Source organism: Tyto alba, unplaced genomic scaffold, assembly GCF_018691265.1.
Source record: "Tyto alba isolate M040663 unplaced genomic scaffold, T.alba_DEE_v4.0 Super-Scaffold_44, whole genome shotgun sequence".
Taxonomy (NCBI): domain Eukaryota; kingdom Metazoa; phylum Chordata; class Aves; order Strigiformes; family Tytonidae; genus Tyto; species Tyto alba.
This window is the reverse complement of record NW_024881320.1, coordinates 9,338,586-9,358,374: the sequence shown is the minus strand read 5'-3', so window position 1 is coordinate 9,358,374 and position 19,789 is coordinate 9,338,586. Positions and strand designations below refer to the sequence as shown.

The following is a 19,789-nucleotide window of genomic DNA, read 5'->3' as shown; positions in this document are numbered from 1 at the left end:
ACATGGCTTCATCATTAGACCCTTACCCTCTGCTCCTCTTTTGGCTGGAAGGTACAGTAAGGCCAAATAAATATATCAATGGTCAATAAGGAAAAGCACTTCAACTCTGCAGACTCACTGTAACCAAACAGATGTTAAAACAAAATTATACATCTCTGATGTAAAATGAGGGCTTCTTTATAAAGCCTAATTTCTTTTAGCTTTTGTCTCATACCAAGAATATGACTACCTCCTCTATGTACACTGATTTTTATGTATTTTATTCAAATATTATCAGTTTTTAAGCCAGAAATAATTCATTATTTATGTTTAGTGTCACCTGGAGCAGCCGAAAGCTACTGAAAGAATACCTTGCTTGATTTTTCCTTTGACCTTTTCCACCTCCCCCCCACCCCCCCAAGTTGATTCAGAGTCAAGCAGACAAGCAGCCTAAGGCATTTCACTTGACCTGGGACATCCTGGGTAAGACCCAGATCCACTATAGCCTTGATGTATGGCTGTGAGCTATTTCACCTTTTTTATCATATAATGTGGGAATAAACTGCATTTTCCTACTTCACAAGATCTCATAAAAAAAAAAAAAAATATATATATATAAAAAATATCCTGAGGTATCAGGTACTTCAGAAACACCCACACTATAACCCATGGTCTTCTAGTGATAATCACCTTTGTATAGTCTGAAATTTCGTACTGATTATCAAGAAAAAACTACTTGACTTTTCAATACAAATCTAATAGTTTCATTTTATTCTTTAAGCAGATTTTTTTTGTTAAAACATTCGGTAACTCATGCAACCAGAAAGTTTAGCAATAAGATAAGAATAGATGATCAAAACAAGTCTGGAGGAGGCCGTGTTGCCAATACAACACATCCACACTGTGACTAAAACAAAGAGATGGGTCAGCATGAGTTGTGACTAACTCAAAACCACATGGGCTACCTCCTCTTGTAAGCCAGGCACTGTTCTACCTAGTCTTGTAGGTGACAGTCCCTAATGTGCTGCCTGGGTTATGGCAAACAACTGGATCAGCTCATGAGGACAGACCACGGGGTTCTCATCGTATTCACATGGGTGCAGACTAACTGACATTGGGAACCATGTGTTGATTTATATTGGCTGATGCCAGCTGAAAGCTTGAGCCCAAAATACTGGGAAGCCTGGAGCCTGCTGAGGCTTATGGCTATATTGCAAAGTCTCTTTTTCAGCCCTTGGTTTCTTTCCAATTGAGAACATGGCCTGTACTGCAGGGGAGAGGGAGAGAGGAAAAAACCCACCAGCTTGGACCACATGACATTTAATAAAACACCTGTACTTCATTACAAAAATGCTGCTTCATTCCAGTGCTATGCTTTTATTGCTGATTTTAATCAAGTATCTTACAGCTCTCAGATGAGAAAGGTGGAGAAAAACCTGTAATGCCTTTTCAAATTGCTTGTTATCTCTCACTTGTAACTAATTACCGCAGTCACATTGTTAGAGATTCTGAGCAGTCATACTTTTGCTCGCCAACAAATGACTAAAAAAAATAAATTAGACAATTAGTCTCTAGCTATAATAACTAATTAAGATAAATATTTTCAGAATAAGGAATTTAGCAGAACATCAAGACACTGACACTGCAAAATGCATGGGAAAGCGAAGCATCTATCAGCAAACAATTTCTTGATATTCAGCGAGTTCCACAATTGCTTCCCAACCACCATTTTGTGGTTTTCCTACTCCAGTGAACACAATTAGATATTAAAACTTCTTTCTGACGTGGTGAGAGTGTGAGTGATTTATTAGATTACAGGAAAGCTCAGGGACAAATTTTGCTGCTGCACCATGACAAGTGTATGCAGCAGTGACAGATCACTATTTTTACAAAACCAGCATGATGGAAAGTAATATAGCAATCTGTCCTACCATTCGTTTTTCCTAATGTCTTATTTTGCATCATCCACTAATCTTAGACTGTGCTGGTAATCCACTCATCATACTTTCTTGGTCCCTTACTCAAAAAGCTTCCGAACATGCACCCAGTTCTTGAAAACTATTACTGTGCAGTCTGTTGTGTGAGTGGCGATCTTCAGATAGGTAAAGCATGGGTAAATCCACTGAATTCAGGGGACTTGCTTGGCCTTTGGTTCACACGGCGCTAGCCTGCTTATTAGTGACGTGGAGATAGCATTACACAAAACCACTAATGAAATGCATTCTGTGACACTGAGCAGATTCCTTGCCTGTGCATAGAAATAGGTGCAATTAAAACCACCAAGTGTGAAGCAAGTAGTAAAGTCCAAAATAAGTGAGAGAGACAATAAAATGGTGTGGATAGACAAGCAGAGTACTTTTCAATTCAGCTGTGATACTACTATAAGCACGTATTGCAAAATCTTGCCAAGGGCATGAATGGAAAGCCTGTATCTTTGGCTCCTCCTGTCACTCAAATGAGCTTCTCTCTGGCATTCTGGCACTAAAATAACTAATAAAGAATTTGGATGATGTAATTTATTTGGCAACAGAAAAACTACCTGTAGATTCATAACTACAGCCCCTCACTGCATACGTACAACTCAAAATCAGCCTTAAGGAATTTTGTTTCTCTCTATTACATCAGTGTATCGCAGACAGCACAACTTCAGTTAACAAGAGTTACACCAATGGAAAAGAGACCAGTGGGAAAGAGCTCACATGGTCCCAAGTTAAATTTGTCTGTCCACGTTTTGTCCATATTGATTGCAAGAAGCTCATACGCTCCAATTGTACGTTTTCCTCAGCAGCGGCTTTGACACAGATAAATCACCAGAAGTACAGGCACAGCTGAATAGTATTCTTTGAGCTGTATTTTGCATCTGCTGTGATTTACTTTTCTTAACCAAGAGACAAGGAGATGAGGAAAAGGAATTTTTTCCCTAAGCTCCTTCTTTCTTCACTTTATATCCTTCTTTGCTAAACTGCTATTTTATCTCACAAAGAAATGTAGGATATCCTGACTGACAAAATAGTTCTGCTTTTATATAAGATATCAGATGGCAAACATGAAGTATCTACATTTTACAACTCAGTATGTGGTTATATACTTGGTCACAACTTGCATCAAAACATATGAAACAGTCATGAGAAGTGAGGTCTCTCCAGTTAAAGATGTGATACAAACACAGCTACCACGCAACACACTGAACAACACCAACATTGTACACTCATTATTAAGACTTTCCATCAAAAGAGGCAGTCTAGAAGCTGTTTGATATTCTAATATTTACACTCAATTATCTTTACAAATTTATTTAAAGCAGCATTATTTTTGTGTTACTTATGAGCTTTGAGTTCCCTTATAAACTCCTACTCATTCTTAATTATAATGTAAATCAGCATGTTAACAACATGCAAGCAACCATTAACTAAACCAGATGATAGAAATGTGGACAAAGTTCGGACAGAAGCAGTGGCAAAACGCCCAGAAAGTTACAAAACCCCTCTGAACAGCTCAGTCAACATGGATAGAAACACAGACCTTTCATAATAGATGCCCTGGTAATAGCAGTTACTGCCAATAAATTTTATATAAATATTACAAAAGCAGTAAGCAGCCCATGCATCAGTACACAGACATGTCATAGATAAGAACTGTGACTTTTTAAAATGTCAGGACTGAAAATGTACAACAGCCTATAAAATGTTGCTCAAGTCACTACATGGTAACAGTGATGTAAATTATTTATTAAGGAAATGACGGCTGAACTAACTTTGGCAAACTAGATGCATCTATTTCCTCGACTCAGTGTGTTGAAAAAGACATGGCATATTAAAAGAAAATTTATGGAATATAGAACTACAAAAGCCAACATACAGTCATTCACTTCAATGTGCTATGATACAAGCAAGTAAAATTAAAGCTAATCCTTTCTTTTCAAGGAAACATCACAGATGTTTGTGTGATTGGTAAATTAATATTTATAAGAAGCCCAGATAGTTTAGTGTTTTTAATACAGGACTAGGATTTTCTCCTAGACATCAAACAGAAAAGTTGCATTAAAACTGCAGTTTCTTGATTGCCACAAACCTAAATGACAGTATTTCCAAGATTTGTTTTCCATCATGTCATACAGATTTGCAAAATCCACCAAGTAGCCATGAATTATACATTCATAATTCTTTAAAGTTAATGCATAATAATCTTCCTATCAAGAGCCTGCTTACAGCTCCTAGTACTACTTTTCTAATATTTCTCATTATAAACATAGACATCTAGGAATGGAAAACCAAGCAGGTATACACAGAATCATACAGGTGCACTACATATTACATTTATATCAAATAAGTAAGACTTTGCCAACAACAGTGTTTCAAGAATTTACATAACAACAAAATTGTAGCTGAACACCTTTTTTAAAAAATGTAATGTAAAATTTTACAGCCTAATGTGCGTAAGAATTCATCACACCCAATTAAATTAAAACACAGCATCTGACCACCTTCTATGCAAATTTTGAAAAGGAATTTTGTTATCTTATATGCTAATATGGAGTTTCATTTAATTTAGCTGATGAATTATCTAATTTTGTTTTCCAGTATACTAAGGATATCCCAATTGAACATGATAGCTTTTCATGGGGTAAGCAAAGTCACCTTATATGTATTACAGAAAAGAGATAAATTTATTCATTTTAAATGGGAGGCAAAGGTGACCTTCCAAAAACTTATAATGAAGTTTAAACTTTAAAAAAAGGAGAAAAAATAATTAAATCCTGGTTTTAGTGATAATACAACATTAGTGCCAGTAAAGTTCACAACAACTGCAGGAAACTCTGGTTGCCACTGGTTATATTCTCTAGGGGAGAAATTCCTGTCATAAAGCAAGCCAGACCCAGTTCTGTAATCGCTTCCATGATTGTTCAACCTGGATAGAAATTTCAGTTAGGCCTGTATCTGTGGCTTAAAATCCCCAAGGTAACAGCAGCACTGAAGTTACTGACTGAACACAAAGAGTCTCTTAATATGCTTTTGTTTCCTGTTTGTAGAAGTTGTACATGTGTGACTATATGATTACCCAAAAATCAAATCTTTATCATCATTTCAGAGCTCTGAAGGGCCACTGCAGGATTCAGTGGTTTTAGCTGAATTACTGCTAGGTGCATACACCTCAGTTCAACTCCTGCTTGTCAAGAATGAGAGATACTAGCCCATGATATGCTTATAGTGTGAGTAGGGCCCTCTAGAGCCTCAAGTGCTGGTGACAGAGTTATGCTGAAGATAAAGCTTTAGGTTCCTGATTGTAAATAAAATTCCAGATTATTTTTTTTAATCTAGGTTGAATCACCCACCTGAATCACTCACCATATACAAATTTCAGTAAGTAACAACTCCCAAAACAACGATTTTACTGAGCAAGGACTGGCAGTGAATAATCATTCCTCTTTCAAATACATTTGCTGAAGAATGTGGCACTTAATACAGATTTTGACATAGTTGATCAGTAAGAGTAATTTACCATTATGTAAGAGCCGAGTATAGGATTCATTTATTTTCTTACAGCTTACAGTATTTTTTTCCCAACATTATACAGAAACTTGTTCAACTCCAAATGTAAGCTTAACATTAAACTAATAAATTTGTGTAAGATTTATTTCAGATTTGAAAAATGTGCTTTGCAGAAGAGCTGTTTTCTGAATAAAACAGCAGTTTCTAGTTACTACTACTAGTAATCGTATTCCTGTTAATTAATAACTATAATATACAGTGAATTTACAAGATGAAATTTAATTTCAACATTTCCAAGTTATAGAAATACCATTAAAGTTGTTTTAAAAATGGTCAATGCAGCCATTCCCAGCCATAAAAATCATGAAAAGCCAGAGATCTTTTCTTATAGAATACTTTGAACTTCAGCATTGCGCAGCTTCCTAACCAATCAAAAGTCCAGTTAGCAGTCTGAAAGGTGAGAAATGGCTTCCAAGCTTGATTTCCTAATTCAAGGTTATTGCCCTGGTGCAGGGGACCAGCAGCTTCCAGCCCAAACAGCACAGAAGGACAGAAGACACCAAAGAGCACCAGGAGAGAAAATAAGAAAGGAAGAATCTCAAAAGTAAGGGAGAGAAGAAGAAAGAAGCAAATTTTTTAATTTGTGAGTGAAAAGCCAAGTTCAATACTAAGACACAAAGTACAGCAGACTCCAGCTGTGAATATAGCCAAAGGTCTGTATTTGAATTTCTTGAGGTGACCTATTCAATTCACTGTCATATTTAATTGAAGTGGTAGATGAAAAGAACTGAGAAATTAAGATCTTCCATTTGGCCCCTATTTAAAAATGTTTTGACGAAGGGGAGAAAGGTCTTGCCTAAAAAAAAAAAAAGGGGAAGTTTAATAAATGTGTCATAGCTACTTTACCAGGTTTTAAACTCAGTCAAACTATAAAGTTAAGAGAGTCTTTAAATAACTCCATCATGGATGAAGGATACTTCCCAAAGCAAGCTGAAATTTCTAGAAGTAAACTATAATTAGATAATATTTGTTGACAATTTTAATTAAAAAAATGCAATTTACAATTAATATCTTACTGTACTCATACAACACAGATTAGCTGCTATAAAACAGCACAATGCTGTAGCAGTTTAATTATGATTACAATAACCAGAAGCACTCTGCACTCAATATTGTCGGATGTTTCTGTGTTGATCTGACATCATTCTAGCATGTTAATTATGCTGTGCTGACTGCCAGTGGCTAACATCTACTGGCATGGCATTAAGCTGGCAAGGTCTCAAGTCTGAACAAAAGGCAGCTACCAGATACTTTGTCAAGCTAGGAAATTTCTTACCGAAAACATGTACTTGAAAAATGTCCAGTTCTTTCTGAGCACGCTCCCTGTGCCCAAATGAAAGAAGAAAACCAGACTGAAAGAGAGCTTAACTAACAATATTTTGTGAATAAAATTATAGGGTAGCCTAGTTTAATTTAAGAACTATATTTTCTTCATAAATCTGCATTTGTACTGAACAGTTTTACTAGTCTATGCTGACAGCGAGAATACTTAAAGCAGTTGCTGTTACAATGGTACCTGAACCCTGTAACTGGCATGACTTTCTACCAAAGATAGAGAGAATACCATTACATGCTAACAAAGTTAAAAGAAAGGTAGGTAAAATACAGGCAGGATTGGAGGAGTCACACAGAGAATGACAGTTTGCTGAAGGTCACAGCCGTGAGTGAGAAGCCAATCTCCTGATTTCAAAACTAATCCTTAACACACAAGTGATGCCTTCCTCTCATCCATAGGAAAGAGACAACTGAATGAGGCCTCAGTCATATCTCCAAGATTTACAGTTATTAAAAAAAAAAAAAATCCTGCTTCATATAAACAAGAAAACTAGCTTGCAACAACTGGAAGTCCCATAGTAAACTTGCAGAATTCACAGCATTCTTGTGGACAGTGATGCACACATCTTCCAGACGACTGATCAAGTGGATGCATGTGTATGCAGCTAAACCTAACAAGCATTCCCAAACTAACAAACTACCTACAAATGGTTAGCAAAACAAAACGTACAAGTGGTCAAGATTATTTCAGATGTGCTGGCATTTTTTAAATTATATTTTATGTTCCACAGAAGCACTGAATTTACTAATGAGGTTTTGGCTTGTAGAAATTGCAAGGATGTGAAATCTGAACCTGTGTGACAGTGAAAGAGTGTAGCATGTCTGTTTGACTTACACAAAATTATGTATATTCTATTAATTGCATAACAATGTTTCCATTTGTCCTTGTTGAAAAATAATTTAAAGTTCTATTTATTATTGATGACCTGAAGGGAGAAGTTCACATGAAGAGAAGAAGTAGGATCTCTACTCAGTCATGTACACAGAAGTGTTACATTAGCACAGATTAAGATTACTAATATATATCGCTTTGATAAAGCAAAGTGAAAATTAAAGGTGAAGTAATGTAGCACTCTAAAACAAAATATAATTGCCAGGGAAAGATATAAATAGCATCTAAACTTGTTGCTCGATGAATGTAAAAGAGATGGCTAAGAAGAATATTTAAGGATAGAAGAAATCAATTATTTGTAGTTACAGATCAGAGCTTAGTAAGATTTCCCGGCAAGCTGGAAATTTGCACACAAAGCAGAGAAGGAAGCAGTTTACTGAAGAAGGAAATATGAATAGTATTTGCATTCCAAGTCCCAGAACTCTTACAAGCTGTACGCTTCATTTTAACACACTCAGGCTATTGGGCAGTCATATTACTTAGGCTATTTAAGGATACACCAGGTTATTCAAATACTTGGCTACAGTTTTTTCAATTCCCAGGACAAACAAGAGCAGCGAAACTGTGCAGGTATTAGCTTCCAGAAATATGTTTCCACATTCGCAAAAAGATTATGTAAGTACCTATAATCACATGTTAATTGAAGCATGGTGAATACATATATTTATCAATATAGCTTGTTTCCTAGTGCTTTCAGTTCATAAATTTAAGGATCATAGAATTGTAACAGTCTGGTGGGTTTAATCTGGTCTTTAAACACTAAAAAAGAGTTTGGCCTCTCCTTTTAAAAGGGTTAAAATGTGGAAACAGTAGGAATTTTGTTATCAAGACACTTCTAAAGCAAAATTATTTGCTTTGCCATACTGTTTCCTTTTTTATGGTGACTGCTCGCATCTCTTTTTTGTAGCTTTTACTGTAGCTCTTCTGATATAGGAAATTTATTACAATCCTACTGTAAAGAATTTGAAACAATTTCTTAGACCTACATGGTTTTATATGTATCTTTAAGGCCAAGGAAGGGAGATTAAATTAAACCATATTCCTAAAACCAGTATCTTGCTAATTTCAAGCAAATTCTTGCTGCCTTTTTTAAGAAATATTGAGGGGGCTATGCTACATAAAACCTAAACGTGAAAGGACATTAGGATTCTGAGGCAATACAACAAGCCAGTAGTTTAAAAAAAAAAAAAAAGAAAGAAATGGGAGTATATTTCAATAGTTCCCTGTTTTTTAAAACCTGCAGACTCAAATAGCTAGAAATTTGGCAATTACAGCAAACTGGTTAATCTAGTTCAGTGACAACTTGACCCTGGAGTCCCAAATACTGCATTTTGTTACTAGTGGAGACACAAACAAGAAACCAAAGACGTCTTTGAAAGGCCAAATTAACCAACTAAACACAGCAGTGGTACTATTGAAGAGTACAGCACATACTAGAAAGCCCAGCAATGAAACATGCTGACACCAAATAAATTTGTGAGGGGGAAGAACACAGAAACACTGGCAAGGAAAGGCACTCAAAAGACTCACATTTCCACTGTAAACAGAAGCAGTAGTGCCAAGTGTGAACTGGCAATGGAAGCGGGTGCCAAAGTGCATTTGGAACTCAAACCCGAGAACTGTCAGTAGTGCCTGAATCATATTTATCCCTCTCAGTGGATGCATTTCATGTGGCTTCTGTGATAACTTGCCTAGATAAATATTAGAAGGTATGAAGTAGCAATGGACTAATTAATATTAAATAATATTTTTGATACCTGATTTAATGACTGCAGAGAACTTTCTCCATGGCTAGAGAGAGGACAAACAAGCAGAAAAAAAATACACTCAAGAAGGGAAACAAGGAAAATAAGGTTAACAACAAAGAAAGCACACACAGAGTCTGTCCTACAGAGCTACCACTTGGTTAGGAAAGGGAACAGGTAATTAATAGAAGAGAAATAAACAGGTAAGTAATTCACATAGATTTGCACCATGCTATAATTCCTGCTATTCATGTTGATAGGAGGATTAACAGACATTCCTGGTATGATAAATAAGTCTGAAACCACATTGCTTTTAAAATGTATACATTTATCAGTGTACATTTCATGTATGATGTGTTGAGTAATTTTTTTCAGTACCACATAACCTTTCTCCTTTTGCTCCCAAAACAAGTAGAAATAAACTGAGAACAAAAGAGGTCAGAGAAACTAACAGTGGCATAGCTCTTGAAAGTGTGGGTACGCCATGCTGCATTCTTGATCTCTCTGGTCTCAGGTGTAATTGAGGTATTGTGCCTTACAGAACCGTTTTGTCGAAGCACACTGCTCATTACCGTTCAAGCTCACAGGAATGGAGCAGGCAGCATGGGGAGTAAGACAACATAGGAAACAAAGCAGTAAAAAAGCTAACAGAACTAATTTTAGTTCTGCCAGACTGGACGGTGTCCTCTTAACAAGCACCAAGTGTGATAAAACTGATGAACAGGCCTAAGCCTCAAAAATACAGGAGCAATAACTCTAACACACAAGTATTATTTGCATCTTAAATATTTATAATCTTCAGATTTAAGAGACAGAATATGGTTGCACATCTGTTCTTTTAATCTGAATGCATGCCTTTTAATGTAAGCAGCTAAGAAACTGCAAATACTACCATTACTACACTTCCGTGGGACTTTGCAAGCCAGCTTCCAGTCTCACTCCATCATTAGAAGGCTATGGTAGACCACAAATGTTCAGATGCTAGTTTTCTCCTCTCTCATTGTATTATTCCTCCTGAATGATTCAGTAATGTCTCTGGTTTCTGTGGTATTGAAAATGCAGCAAAAGATTGATGAGGCCAAAAATCCTGTTCTCAAAAAACCTCGGCTTGACTAGTTATTTATTAGAAAAAGAAAATACATTTCACGCATGTACCTTGGAAACCAGCAAGATATTTTGATTTCCAGTCACAACAGTCCCACAGGCTGTAGGTGCTTCTCAGATCTCAAAACATACAGAAATTAAATCGATCCTATGTATAGAGTATCAGATACAATAACACCTTATCTGCCTTGCAAAATTGCACAAAAATATACTAGTCTGCGACTTGCTACAATAATTGAAATGAATGAACAAATAATACTTCACTTGATGTCAAAAAAATAAAATCACCCTGAGTAGACTAAAAAACAAATTTGGAAAGCTTCTATATATTAACCTGCTCATATAATGCTAATACATCTCCACGATAAAATAAAACAAGCTGCCATTCCCTCTAGACCTCATCTAAGTCTTACTTCTTTAGTCCCTTAGAAAGGGAGACAGACTTTTCTGTGTGTGCATAGGCCACCTAGACACTAAAAGAAAGCACAGAAGCAAATATACTCTCCACCGAAACCCTGCTATTAACTTACTTTGATTAATAGTATCAGAGTTTTAATAACAAAGTAAATTTTATGTTATTAAATAAAATATAATTGTCCACCAAAGTGTCCATATTTTTTTTTTAAATTTTGGTAAAACTATAGCATATATTTTCTTAGATTTAGTATATGCATAACCTTATTATTAAAAAACCTAGTAGTCTCTCCAACTGTTAACCATACACAGCTCTATATGAAGGCAATAGGAAATGAGATTGTCCAAGAACTACATAATTTCCCTGTAGATGTTAATTAAAAGAAAACACTAAACCCATGGAGATTTAAATCAATAAGAGAATAAAAGTCCACATTTACGTAGGATCAAAATCTAAAAGTAAGGCCACAATAAATCTTAATATTACTCTTCTGTGTTCACTGCTGTTGAGACCTACAAATTGTAATACCTTTGCTGGTGAAAGTCACAGTCTAACATTCTTTTAATGAAAAACTGTTTAAAAAGATGACTGAGCTTTACATTAGGTCTCTGTGATTTACAGTTTTGAAGGGCAGATTTTAATTGTATGTGTGTCAATCATAAACCCGTTCAATTGTCATGGAAACACACAGTCATTCCAATGAAGAGTCAAATGATTAACTTGGCTCTTAGAACAAAAGTTTTATTGCTGCAATTTACTGAAACTGTCTGGTTTGCATATATTAAGCTGAATGGAATCACAGTAATGGCCATGCTGCTGGACAAGGAGCTCTGCCAAGACTTTAAATGGATTTGATACTTAAATTCTTTGTAGAAAACATGCATTATTCTGATTGTATTCAAGCTAGCAGGATGTTAAAGGGTATATGTCAATTCTGTAAGACTCCTGTGCGTTTGTCCACTCTCAAATATGACTAATTAGGTTAACTGAGTCAATCAAGAATTTAAGGAATAAGCAAGGCATATCATGCTCAATATACTGCTTTGACAAGTAACTAATGTGAGTCTTATAACAGCAATTAATGTGATATCTCTGTATCTCTGACAGGTGATTTTCAAAGTAGTCACAATAGTTAGGTCAGAATTGCTTTTCCAAATCAAGAAACCCACTTAAGTGGCTACCATTTCTCAAAAATCTGCCTTGTGATCTGTCATTATGGCTAACCTCACAACAGGATGCGTGTTGCTCCTGAGGCAATGCAATGCTACTGGCATTGTTTTGCAGAGTGGGAGATGAAACAAATTGAATCTCCGAACCAAATTCACCAAGTTCTTTAGGTACCTAAATCCTCACTGATTGTTGAGGAGTTAGGACTAGCTCATCTAAAGTAAAACTGAAAACCAGATAACATAGAAAACTTACAGGAAGCCTCTAAGTTTCCTTACATGTCTTCCCAGATCTTCCTATTTTCTTTTTTCTAGGTCTTTCAGTTCTTAAATTACTGCCCTGAACTCTAGACATTCTTCCCTTTCCTACAAAACTATGCACATAGGTTATGTCTCCTGTTTTGCTATCCATACCTTGATTGTGTTATCCATTTTTTCATTAATATTGTGAATAAATTACAGAAGTAGAATGTGCTGTTTAGAAACTGATGAGCACATACTAGTCAGCAACTGAAATTAAAAAAGCCATATTCCTTATTTATACACATTCACCATGCAGCACATAAAAAAACCCAGACATGTTCCTTGCTGCACATGGATTGCACAGAGTATGTGTCTGTCAGCTGCAATGCCACCTTCAAACCCTAAATAAATGTTTTGCCCCCTGGAAAAGAGACCTCTAAAAGCAGCAGTCTGCTATGAAAGCCCACCCCTTTAATAGGCTGCAATTATTGACACTTTTCAAAGTAATTCAAAGTACAAATGTCAGGAGGATGCTTGGTCTTTAATATCTGTAATGGCATAATCATGCAAAAAGAAATTTTTTAGACTGATTTTGACTGTGAGCTCAGTTTCAGGAGCTGGCTGTTGTAATGAGTATATATAATTAAATATATTAATTTATAAGCAATCTTGATAAAATGGAGACACCACAAACACAGAATTCTAGCATTTCTTTTTACATCTCTGTTTCTCAGCTGCACCTAAGTCTGTACTTGTGAAAGACTGAGGAATTTGAATAATGAGCAGTAACACTTATTCATACATGTCAAAAAGGGTGTCATCCACCCCTCTCCCAAAATGTTAAGGAAAAGAAGAAAGAAAACTGTATTATAGAGAAGACTATACAGTGGCAAACAGCATCTCCAGATTCCAGCTTTACTGAACTGAAAGCATGAAAAACATTAGTCCCTTTATCTCCTTTCTGAAATCTATCACTCAGTCATGCCAGAAGCAAAAAGACAAAGTGAAGTGATTTGACATCTTGCTACATTCCAACCTGACAATTTGGAAAGATAATTAACTCACTGAATTCTTTGTCACAGTCCTCTTCACAGGCTACTTCAACTCTAAAGTTTCAAATCCCTACGAAAACTCAAAATACTGTCTGATGTCAAAAAAACAAGTATGCTGAATATACAAAAAGCAGAAGAAATTTTTATAATCCCACTCATTGGTAAGATCTTAATGAAATACCACCATTAACATCATAATGCAAATATTTTACATTTGTAGATATTTTTCAACTTGAGACTTCAGTGTATTTTCCAAGGGAAGTGAAGTTATCAGCTATAAGTACTATTGGAGACAGACCATAATGTATCCAAGGTAAAATACACAGCAAAACCTGGGATTAGAAATAATTTTTTACTTTCATATCCATTTTCCTATTCTTTGATCACTACGCTGACTCCTAAGAATGGCACAGCCCAAAAGGGAACTGAAAAAATTCCATTAAAATTCAAACCGGTAGATAACAGTACGTATTTTCACATGCATTTATGATTTCCTGCACACACAAACTGGTGTGTTCAAACATCTTTGAAGTAATTTTCAGAGCCTCTGTGAAAATTTAGTAACTATAGTCATCATTAACTGTAGTTTCAATGCATGTGAATGCCGAGAGACTGAAGCAGTAACTAGGCCTGCTGCATCCACTGGCTGAACAATGAAACTGAGTCTGAAGATTTTAATTTCTTGATTTTTAGTGTAACTATGGCAGATAAACATACAAGCTTACATACATTAGTGAGTATGCTTCAAATTATAACAGTACTCCTGAAATATCATGTAATTTTAGAAGAGGAACAGATTTTTTCATGCAGTTTCTACATATCCTTAAACTCAGCTGCTTCACTTCAATGTATATAATATTCTTTTAAATTTATATACTAACTCAAATTATTTTTCATATCACACAAATTAAAAAGATCACATCATCTCTTTCGCTGTAAAATTAGACAACCTTATTTGGCTATAAAAGAATTAGACTGCAGAAACTATCCAAGCCAAATGTGGAAAACTGGGAATAGAAGAAAAGGATGAATGTTTTGTTTATAGGAACAATGTAACGCAGGAGCATATAACTAGATCAAATACTTTATCCAGTACAGAAACAGGCATGGGTTGGGTTGTGAGGTGTTGTTTGTTGGGGTTCGTTTTGGGAATGGTAGGGTGTGGGGGCAGTGTTCCTTCAGGTTCTTTTGGTCTGAAGTATGATTCAGTCACTTTTTTTAAAAAAAAAGTGACAAAGTAGTTTCATTTTCATCCTGAAAGCAAACTGAAGCAATAATAAAACTCACCATAGAGCGAATGTATGAAGAACAGTCTGGTGTGTTGCTATTCACAATTAAGTCAGCCACAGTATTTCCTCTCTGTTGATATACCACTGGTACTTCATGTTATAGAACTATTTGCAGTAAGTAGCAATAGAAGTAACCCTTTTTTGTGTGTCTGTGTCCAATGTACACATTAAGGGTTTGATGGAGACAACAGTAGTGATAAACTGCTACCCACGTGCATAATCAAGACAGCTGTTACTAAAGGTAGGATCAGATACAGTCACTCTCTCAGTTACGGAAATGGAAAGTTGGAGTAAAATAAAAGCAACCAAAACTGTCAAGCTGTATCTGAAAATGTGGAACTTTTAAAAGTAACAGTTAAATGAAAATAATTAAACTAATTTTAGGGGGTAGAGGAATACTTTTTCATGATTTAGAGAAAAATATCCTCAAGTGAATATCTGATCATTTTATGTTTCCATTTCATTAAAGAGGATGAAGTTAAATCAAGTGAGGTAAACTGGTACAGTGTTCATCTTGAATCATACCTAGTAATATAAGTTACCCAGTCATAACCCTGAAAGTTCATTAACTCACCATAGCTCTACTAAGTTTTTACATCTCCTGTAAAATTGTGTAACCTTCACATTATTCCTTCTCTATGTAAAACTGCTCTTCTGAGTCCAATTGAGAAAGAAATCAGATCATTAAAAAAATCCTCTTTATCCAGAAACACATGAACAAAACTAAAAATGTCATTTTAAGTGCTGTGTTTTCCTCTCAAGTTTATTATACCAATTTACTCAGAATCGCTCACCATCAGCATCCCTTGGAGTTAAATTTCTCCACTCTTTATTAATACACATACTGCCCAAGACAATGGGTACTAGCGAAGATTCTCATTACACAGAGAACTATTCCCCTTTGTACTTAAAATTTATAAATAAGTGTATAGACTCTGTCAAAATTTACTTTGCAGAACAAAGCTATGACAGTTAACATGTTTTATTAAATAATGAGTAAAGAATGCATGCAGAATTGCACCCTGTACTCACACCATTAGTCCTACCTGAGCTGGGAAAACTGGCCACATAAGTGCTGCTGTTCTGAAGCCATAGTTTGGGGGTATGAAATTTCATGCTACAATATCTAAAAATATGTAGAAGCTGGAACAAATTCAACGTCAGTGCAAGTCTACTGAAGTGTAAGACTGGCCTTAAATATTTCAGCTATGCCAGTACTCCACACTCCTACTCTCAGTAGCCAATAGCTGATGCCAGGAAAAAGTACAGAGACAAACTTACAGTAGTACTTTCTCAGGATAACGTTACACACAGAAGGAATGTAGGCAGCCATCCTGGATAATGAATCTAGATCTTCTACTACAGCAGAAGCATCTATTCTACAACCCAAATATACAGAACTGCATAGGAAGAGTTTTCTGAACTCGTTGCCACATGGTGCAAAACAGTGGTTTGCCATTAGATCCCCAAACGTGGAATCTTTCAGTCAAAAGATCTCTTCAGCAAGGAAGGGCAGGTAATTATACAATCCACAATGGATTGCGAATTACAAATTTGGGGGATGCTTCTGAACACTTGAGTATGGAAGGTATTAATTTCCTCTACTGCATTATACTAGTTTTCTCATGGAGAAATTGGCAAAGGACTTTACTTTGGATTTATCCTTCCTGAATGCCACCACAACGAAGTTGAGCCCAGAGCTTCCTCTTTTCTTCATCTTCTCAGTATTGTGCCATAAGCTCCCATGACAACCTGAGAAGCACAGCGTTTTCAAAGAGAAACTTGAGGCACATTTTGGAGAATACTGTATTTTTAGTAAGCTAAACAGAGCTAAGCCATATGGTGCTACATTTTAATGTGATGTAATCTGAAACTACTTTTTATTTATTTTTTACAAGCTGAGACAGTCCTAGTCTTTACAGTATTTTGCACTTCAGATGGGTCTTCTAAAGCTGTCTGTTTTGCCTACAACCAACTTTTGATAATTTGTTCTGGATGTTCTCCAGGACATGAAATAAATTGGTGCACTGCAATCTCAGACATCACCTGAGACTTTCATAAGGCAACAGAAACAAAGTTCTAAACATATTCCTGACTGCTGAACACTTGACCATGGATGAAACTAATCTAAAGTGCTTCCCTGTAATTTGTCTTTATATTGAACTAAGGGAGTCCTTCTGCTTCTGTAAATACAGAAGAACCAACTTTAATTAAGCTGACACAGAGAGATTGTTTGCATCTCAACTCCTAGTCTTCATGGTAACTTCAAAATATCTAACAGTCGGTTATAAATCCCTCTCTCTAAGACCTACATTCAGTACTGATCCATGACTAGGCATCAGATGTGCTGCCAAAATAAAACAAACAAAAAAACCCCATAAAATTCACCTAGCACTTTTTGGGGCATTCAATAACAATTTAAAATCTTTGTATCTATTTTTAAAAACAAAATGACTGAAGGGAGATTAAAAAAAAAAAATCACATCATGATTTATGTGTTTTTAAACATATGTAATATACATCCATCTTTGGCAGTGTCCAAGATATAGTGGTCCAAGCAGGTAATTGTTTGAAAACTATGAACTCATGTTCTATTTTTGCCTGTCATTTAAAACTTTGCTTGCTAACTATTTATTCTAACTTTAAAACTGGGATAATTCAGAAATTTAATGCAACAGTCATTGCAAAATCTTCTTTGACAGAAAGTAGTTTGAAGATACAAAACCCCTCAAATACTGTTTAACCATGAGAATTGTCTAGTAGTGAATAAGCTACCACTATAGAAACAGGCAGCAATTGCCTAAAACAGAATTTCACTTGTTTGGATTGTTTACTAGAGAGATTTAATTGACACACCAGCAGGTTATTTTGCTGATCTCACTGCCTGTACTCTGGTTCCGCTCACAGATGAATCAATGATGTTCAAATCTTGTTAACTGCCTCTGTGGCTTCAAAACATCTGACTGTGCAAATTATTATTTTATCCCTTCTCATTTGCTATACTAGCTGTGTTATGCAGAATATTGTCATAAAGAGATATTATCTCCTCTTTAGCAACTCAATACACCTTATAATTAAGAATTCTTTATTAATATCCCTCTACCTGTCAAGCCATTAACCCCACACAACACAAACGAAATTAGATCTGCCAGGAACCCTGGTAAAATGGAGTAGGATCAAAATTAATAACTCCTGCAACTAATTTTAAGGCTTTTTTTTATAGTGGTCACTTAACATTCTTGGGGCAAATTGCCATGAGGAATGTCAGCCCCTAAAAGCAAGCAACCTAACTTCAAAACTGGAAAAATGTCAAGCCTTTCTTTGGGCTGGTACCAGAAATTGCTCCAGCTCTGGAGTTACCCAGTGGTGTATGGCAGCAGGCAGGACAGCAGTGGGAGACATTGCCTGCTCTGGCTCACACGTGCCCTCTCCTGGCAGATCCAAGCAATAGTGTAGGACAGCTGGTGCCTGACTGGATGATGGAAAACTAGTCCCTCTGCTAGAAATATCAATGCACATTACTAGAGGACTTTTATTATTACTTTTCTAGTAAACATTCATGTACGATGAACTGTTCTCAATGCTGCAGAAGATATACTGAATACATATACTCCAAATAACCTGGCATTTTTCAAATAGGTCTGGCCTTAAAGTACATACGGGAAAATCACAGGTCAGCTAGGAGATGCTAGTCTTCGTCATCAAAATGTCCATTGGAGGACCAAGATAAAGGAGAAAAACCCAGAATAGAAAATCTTGTCTTAATATTTTTAGTTAATGATGGGCATTACAGTATAGGTTTCATATCCCCAGCCCACTGAGGAAGGAAGGTAAGATTTTCTGTTATTTCATTCAGTATCCATTTAGCCCAGCTGAAGGACTGTCTACATAAAATTCATGCTACTCTCTATATATATATATAAAATTCTGCTATTCATGAGCAGACAGAAAAGCAAAAGGTTAGGACGGAAAGGATGCTGTTTAATATTAAACATCATAGGTTTAATCAATTAGTGCCTTGAAGTAGGTTCCACTGAGCAACCCAGTAAATCTGGGTTGAGCTGCTTTGAAACTATCCTCCTTTGAGAAATGGACTTACAGAGTGTCAGCAGAACCTGTATTGTGCTTTTTAACATTATAATCACAGCAGGTGTAGAGTAATTGCTTCAAAATATTTTACAGGACTCTCTATGCGATTTAATTGTTCTCAGTAGTTTTCATGCTATTTTGGCTTCCTTAAGTATTCAAGCAAACAATTTTTCCAATAAAACGTTTACAGAAATGCTAACACTGAGTAAAAATTAAAAATCTATTTGGAAAGGCAAGTTTTGAATCATTAACGAATTACATATGATGCATAAATGTTGATGTTCACATATCTCATCAAGTCCAGGCTAGCTTGAATTCCAAATATTAAAAATAGGTTGTGTTCATGGAATAGAAATAGAGAGATGTTAAGAAAAGAGTAATTGATACAGGTAAATAAGTGCTACCTGATATTAAAAGTCCTGTCACTGCTAAGAAACATCTACGGCCAAAGGGATCAAGCTGGCTTTTGAAATACTGGACTTTGAGACAATAATATGAAGACACCTCTTAGGAGAAATACAGGAATTAAAGTCCTCAGACAAAAATGGTGTAAATCCCCTCTAATCTGATAATGAAGTCTTAACACCCAGAACTGATACCTTTGCTTCAGTCAGGAAGTAAGACATGAGCAGAACCTGGGTCTGGACTAACCAGGAAGGAGTGGCTTAGAGGTTTCTAAGATTTCTCTGAAGATTAAAGCAGAGACTTTAGCAAAGAGATCCAAGCAAAGATTTTTAAAGATCTGTACAAGCAGAAGAACAATGGAAATGGGTAAAATATGAAACACACATTGTAAGTACAACAGAAAAATGTATCTATTTCTCTACTGGTTGAACCACTCCGCAATATTTTAAGACTATATTTTCTTTCTTTAGGTGCAGGAACAGTAAACAGGCATGACTTCTACCTATGACACCTCCTTAATCGGTCT

At 35.9% G+C, this 19,789-nt stretch overlaps 1 protein-coding gene across 10 annotated transcripts in view; it reads right to left on the bottom strand.

Moving 5' to 3' along the window:
* The window catches only part of ARVCF (ARVCF delta catenin family member), a 292,172-nt gene that overhangs the window by 185,664 nt on the left and 86,719 nt on the right, over positions 1-19,789 (bottom strand). The window lies entirely within an intron of this gene.